Source organism: Micromesistius poutassou (assembly GCF_964030765.1).
Source record: "Micromesistius poutassou genome assembly, chromosome: 8".
NCBI lineage: Eukaryota > Metazoa > Chordata > Actinopteri > Gadiformes > Gadidae > Micromesistius > Micromesistius poutassou.
The window spans coordinates 20,246,558-20,252,277 of NC_140278.1; the positions used below are offsets into that span (position 1 = coordinate 20,246,558).

General features: G+C 52.7%; 1 pseudogene across 1 annotated transcript in view; it reads right to left on the reverse strand.

The window, feature by feature from the left end:
* The window catches only part of LOC311351005 (sodium/hydrogen exchanger 1-like), a 16,940-nt pseudogene extending 11,766 nt beyond the window's left edge, over positions 1–5,174 (reverse strand). Inside the window, exon 1 of the transcript XR_014684154.1 lies at positions 5,134–5,174. The product of XR_014684154.1 is annotated as a sodium/hydrogen exchanger 1-like (transcript). The remainder of the gene's footprint in view (positions 1–5,133) is intronic.
* Positions 5,175–5,720: the final 546 nt, after the last annotated feature.

A 5,720-nucleotide genomic window follows, 5' to 3' on the forward strand; every position in this document is an offset into this window, starting at 1 on the left:
ACACACACACACACACACACACACACACACACACACACACACACACACACACACACACACACACACACACACACACACACACACACACACACACACACACACACACACACACACACACACACACACACGGCCGGTATTGTGCTGGACGGGGGGGGGGGGAGGAGGGGAGGGGGAGACAGAGACGTCTCAGCGTGTGGTGGACGGCCGTCCCCAGACAGAGGGAGAGCCAACAGGAGGCCTCTGTACTGAAGACACGCCTCATGTGACACGTCTAGGGGGCCAGACCCCCCCTCCGCCTCCTCCTCCTCTTGACTGTACACTTTGTTTTACATTTACACTTTACTATCACTTATCACCACTGTTTTAGTTTCTCTTATTATCACTTATTACCACTGTTTTAGTTTCTCTTATTATCACTTATCACCACTGTTTTAGTTTCTCTTATTATCACTTATTACCACTGTTTTAGTTTCTCTTATTATCACTTATTACCACTGTTTTAGTTTCTCTTATTATCACTTATTACCACTGTTTTAGTTTCTCTTATTATCACTTATTACCACTGTTTTAGTTTCCCTTATTATCACTTACTTTATTTTATTATTATTATCATGATCTATGCTGCTACTTATTTTTACCTATTTTATTTGTGCTCCTTTATTTACTTTATATCGTATTGTTGCTGCTATGTGGCTGTTGAGGAACCAAGCCTAAGATTTCTACTCTTGTGTTAATTAATAAGATGTTCTAAAAGTAACTATGATACTTCCAAGTGCGCTCTCCCTCCCTCTATCTCTCTCTTTCCCTCCCTCTCCCGCCCTCCCACCCCCCCTCTCTCTTTCCCTCCCTCTCCCTCTCTCTCTCTCCCTCTCTCTCTCTCCCTCTCTCTACCCCCTCTCTCTCTCCCTCCCCCCTCTCTCTCCCTCTCCCTCCCCCTCCCTCTCCCTCCCCCTCTCCCCTGCAGTATAATAAATGTGTGTTCATGGTTTGTATCTCTGCGGAGGCGCTGTAGTCGCGAGGCGCCACCAGACACAGTGAAGGGGGGGGGGGGAACCTTGGAGGTTCCTGCCGTGGCAGGGGTCCCCAGAGGCCCCAGAGGCCGCTCCGTTCCTCCCGGATCTCCTCCAGGGTGATTTATGTGCGGAGGAGCGCTGGGCTCTGGCTCTGGAGCACCAGACATTAAGACGCTTTACCGACGCCAACCGCCTCCCCCCCCCGGGACCTGCAGCGTCCGCCCACGGCTCTGACAGCGAGGGCCAAGAGGAGGAGGAGGAGGAGGAGGAGGAGGAGGAGGAGGAGGAGGAGGAGGAGGAGAGGAGGCTGTCTGAGGAGGAGGAGGAGGAGAGGAGGAGTAGGAGGAGGAGGAGAGGAGGAGGCTGTCTGAGGAGGAGGAGGAGGAGAGGAGGAGTAGGAGGAGGAGGAGAGGAGGAGGCTGTCTGAGGAGGAGGAGAGGAGGAGGAGGAGAGGAGACCCTCTGAGGAGGAGGAGGAGGAGGAGGAGGAGGAGGAGGAGGAGGAGGAGGAGGAGGAGGAGAGGAGGAGGAGGCTGTCTGAGGAGGAGGAGAGGAGGCTGTCTGAGGAGGAGGCTCTGTGGTAGAGACAGACTCTGCTAATCCTGAGCACTGTTCACAGTTCTGTTCCACGGAGCAGAACAGAACCTGGTGTGAGGGGCGGAGGACAGAGACCCCCAGCTGTGGGGGGGGGGGGCAGACCCCCAGCTGTGGGGCGGGGGGGGGGGGGGGGGGGGGGCAGACCCCCAGCTGTGTGTGGTCCAGTGTTGGCCGCTCCGCCTGGAGGAGGCCTGGAGGAATCTCTGTGGTCACAATGAGCCGTTAGAGAGAGAGAGCCTCCGCACAGAGCACAGCCACGCAGGGGCCCGGACGGCCGCGGGGGCTAGCCCACCAGGGCTAACACGCTAACACACTGGGCTAACACGTGTGGGCAAACACGCTAACACAGTGGGCTAACATGCTAACACAGTGGGCTAACACGCTAACACACTGGGCGAACACGCGTGGGCAAACACGCTAGCACACTGGGCTAACACACGTGGGCTAACATGCTAACACACTGGGCTAACACAGTGGGCGAACACGCTAACACACAGGGCTAAGGGGGTGGATGGGCTAACACGCTAACACACAGGGCTAAGGGAGTGGATGGGCTAACACGCTAACACAGTGGGCTAACACGCTAACACAGTGGGCTAACACGCTAACAAACGTGGGCTAACATGCTAACACACTGGGCGAACACGCGTGGGCTAACACAGTGGGCTAAGGGAGTGGATGGGCTAACAACAAAGGACTAACCCTCTGGGTGGGCTAGGCTAAAGGCTAAGGGACAGCGTGGGCTAGGCTACAGGGTCTACACTGAGCTAGGGGGGGGGTGGGGGGTGGGGGGGCCTACAGACCGGGGCTACCGCCGTGTTCAGCACAACTCTGCACTCAAGACGTTACAACTCTGACATTCCGACGTCGTAAACCCAGAGTTCAGAGTTGTCTTCAACACACAGCTCTGAGGAGCTGAGTGGGCGAACAAGGGAGTATTCATCCTCTGTTGTTCAGGAGAAACAGGGAGTCTTTCAGCCTCCTGGAGGCTTTCATCACCGACGTGAAAGAAGAACTTTGATAAGCCAGAGTGACTCTGAAACATTCAAAGTAAAAGGCTCAGTGGAGTGGAGAGTTTCAAAGTAAGGGCGTATTAAGTGTTATCCTTTTATACATGGATAAGGATGATGGTTGTTTGTGTTTTTCAGGATTGAATATAAAAATATATAAAGAAAATTGTTCTGAAACTATATCAACAGTTTAATAACGGTTTATCAAAGACATGCAGTCAACGTTTAGGACTGAATCTGTGTTTTCATTTCCAGCAAAATAACACAGGAACAGAGAGGTAGAGAGATGTGTAGAGAGAGAGGTAGAGAGAGAGGTAGAGAACGAGTAGTTTCTGGTTAAGTTAACCAGTGTGACACTGAGATAATTATACCCTAACACAAACCATTACAACCACTACTTGATTTCCCACCTAAACATCCTCCATACTGAGTTAACTAGTTACCCGTCTCACCTGTTACACCGATTGCCTGTCTCACCTGTTTCCTGTCTCACCTGTTACCTGTTGAAAGGCAGGTAATGGAGACAGGACATAATGCAGGCCAGTGTCAGCCAATAGGGAGGGTCTCTTCTATGGAGCAGACATCCAGCTGTCCCAGTTCACAGACACCTGACCTGGGTCTCAGCCTTCATGGCCTGGGACCCGTCTGTAGGTCTGAACATCTTAGGAGGATAGAGTGAGACAGCTCTAGGATAGAGTGAGACAGCTCTAGTATAAAGTGAGACAGCTCTAGGATAGAGTGAGACAGCTCTAGTATAAAGTGAGACAGCTCTAGGATAGAGTGAGACAGCTCTAGGATAGAGTGAGACAGCTCTAGTATAAAGTGAGACAGCTCTAGGACAGAGTGAGACAGCTCTAGTATAAAGTGAGACAGCTCTAGGACAGAGTGAGACAGCTCTAGGATAGAGTGAGACAGCTCTAGGACAGAGTGAGACAGCTCTAGGATAGAGAGACAGCTCTAGGATAGAAACAGCTCTAGTATAAAGTGAGACAGCTCTAGGACCGAGTGAGACAGCTCTAGGATAGAGTGAGACAGCTCTATAATAGAGTGAGACAGCTCTAGGACAGAGTGAGACAGCTCTAGGACAGAGTGAGACAGCTTTGGGATAGCGTGAGACATCTCTAGGATAGAGTGAGACATCTCTAGGATAGCGTGAGACATCTCTAGGATAGAGTGAGACATCTCTAGGATAGAGTGAGACATCCAGCAAGAGCACCTGCTCTTGAAAGCTGAGACCCATCGTATGCAAATGCTAAGGAGCCGGTGGGGGCGTTATTTGAATAGACGATAGGGATACAGTGACATGATGAAGAGGTGATCCAGCTGGAACCGGTTGTTGTACTGGTTAGGGCTTCGGCCTTTAAACCGAAGGGTTGCTGGTTCGATCCCCGACCCAGTAGGAAAAATGTGGGGCGGGGGAAGTGGTTGAGCACTGCTCTCCCATGCCCACATCCACGGCTGAAGTGCCCTTGAGCAAGGCACCTCACCCCTCACTGCTCCCCGAGCGCCACTGTAGCGGCTCACTGCTCCGGGTTAGTGTGTGCTTCACCTCACTGTGTGCTCTGTGTGTGTTTCACTAATTCACGGATGGGATAAATGCAGAGACCAAATTCCTTGTATGTGTGAGCATACTTGGCCAAATAGAGTTGTCTTTGTCTTTGATTACATGTTAATATCCAACCCACTCAACAGTGCAGTGGAGAGTCAGAGATATGTCCGGTCCTGTCCTGTTCTGGGTGAGGAATGGGACTCCCAGAAGGCCGTGGGGTAAAGGGGGGCGGTGCATTGACTCGTAGGATCAGGAAACCCTTTGTATTCGGTCGCTCCTCTTATGTTATACTTCAATATTGAACCCTTGTGCAACGCAATATCTGAGGAATGGCAGGAATGGTAGTGATTTCCAATCCCGTCCTGTGTAACGAGATTGCCTCCCATCAGGCCTGAGGGAACGGCCGGTCGCCTGGCAGAAGGTCAATGTGGTGATAACTAGGCAGAGTCCTCCTCCTCCTCCTCCTCCTCCTCCCTCCTCCTCCCCCCCCCCCCCCCCCCCCGCCCCCGGAGGGATCTGAATACACCAGACCACGGACCACGGACGGGAGGCCCGGGAGAGACAAGAGAGGGACGACCACATCGGCACAAGACAAAGTGTCCCCGCAGCATTCCCGGAGAGGGGCTCGGCCCGTTACTGCGGCCCGCAGCGCAACGGCAGCGCAGACCTCAAGACGCGTGACAGCAGGCGGTTAAAGCTGCAGAGACTTTAACCCCCTGTCGCCCAGACTCCTCTGGCTCCCCTGACCTCCTTTATAGGAGTGAGCCACTCTCAAAAGCGCTTCACAACACTGCCTCACATTCACCCGTTCACGCACACATTCATTCACACACACCGACGGCGGAGTCGGACCACGCAAGGGCGACGGCCGGCCGGTCAGGAGCGGTCAGCGTGAGGGCGTCTCGCTCAGGGGACACCTCCACACCCCGGCGAGCCGGGGATCGAACCAGCGACCTTGCGGTTACCAGCCGACCCGCTCCATCTCCTGAGCACACATGCCGGCCATGAGTAAAGATTCATTAATGAGCTAACGCTACAGGTCGTTAGGCATCAGGTCGGGGCATGGAGGATCAGTTTGGTAACACCCCGTAACCACCTCTCTCTGTCCTCCTACCCCGTGTCTAAACTCATTCCTGTTGCATCATGGGAACACGAGACTTCAGATTAATCATCCAGAGTCTGAAGGCGTACAAACCTGAACATGAACCTTGAGTTTGCTTCATATTTGTTTCGACATTTACGTTCAGGGCGTTTTTAGAAGACGCTTTTATCGAAAGCGACTCACAACAAAGTACATTTGTCAGAAGAAAGAGAAACACCAACATATCTCTGTCGGTACAGTAAGAAGTGGCAAGCACTAACCATCACTAGGTTAACCCGTTGCTACACAACGCTAATGCCTTCGACCGACGTTCCTGGAGGCTGGGCTCCATAAACGTGGAGCTGTCCACCACAGAGCCGTCCTGCTGCATGAACACTACACTCATCAGGAGGAGAGGTGTTTCTCTGCTAGAGATCTCTGTGACCCAAACAGGAAACCCTGCAGCCGCTC